This window comes from Pollicipes pollicipes, unplaced genomic scaffold (assembly GCF_011947565.3).
Source record: "Pollicipes pollicipes isolate AB1234 unplaced genomic scaffold, Ppol_2.1 Scaffold_6686;HRSCAF=7923_pilon_pilon_pilon, whole genome shotgun sequence".
Classification (NCBI taxonomy): domain Eukaryota; kingdom Metazoa; phylum Arthropoda; class Thecostraca; order Pollicipedomorpha; family Pollicipedidae; genus Pollicipes; species Pollicipes pollicipes.
In genome coordinates this window covers 21,291,811-21,292,235 of record NW_023596921.1, presented here as the reverse complement: position 1 = coordinate 21,292,235, position 425 = coordinate 21,291,811, and positions in this window count along the sequence as shown.

The window sequence follows — 425 nt, the reverse complement described above, 5'->3', positions numbered from 1 at the left end:
GCCGCGGCCTGTACCGATTCGGAGTTGCTCGGAACAGTACTGGGAGTGCCGAGAGTGTTGCTTCTGAGAATGACAACGGACGCTTTAGGCTGATCATAAAACCAGGATTAATTATTCAGCGTGACCAGCTAAACTGTATCGCATATATGCCAAACGCCCTTCGACCTACGCATAGCTTCAAAGGGAACTATTCGTTCCGCAATTCTTCGTACGAAAAATCCGTATGCCAATGTTTGTAATGCATTCACCCGGACACAAATATTGATATCTGCAAGATGTGTTCGCAAATCCGCGCGTTTATATTTCCTTTCCTTCCCGTTGATCCGCTGTTAATTCCCCGTCATCTCTTGGTTTCGATGTTCCTTTATTATGATCCGTGTCTAGTGAACCTCCATAACGCCATTACGTTTATCGTAATATTTTTT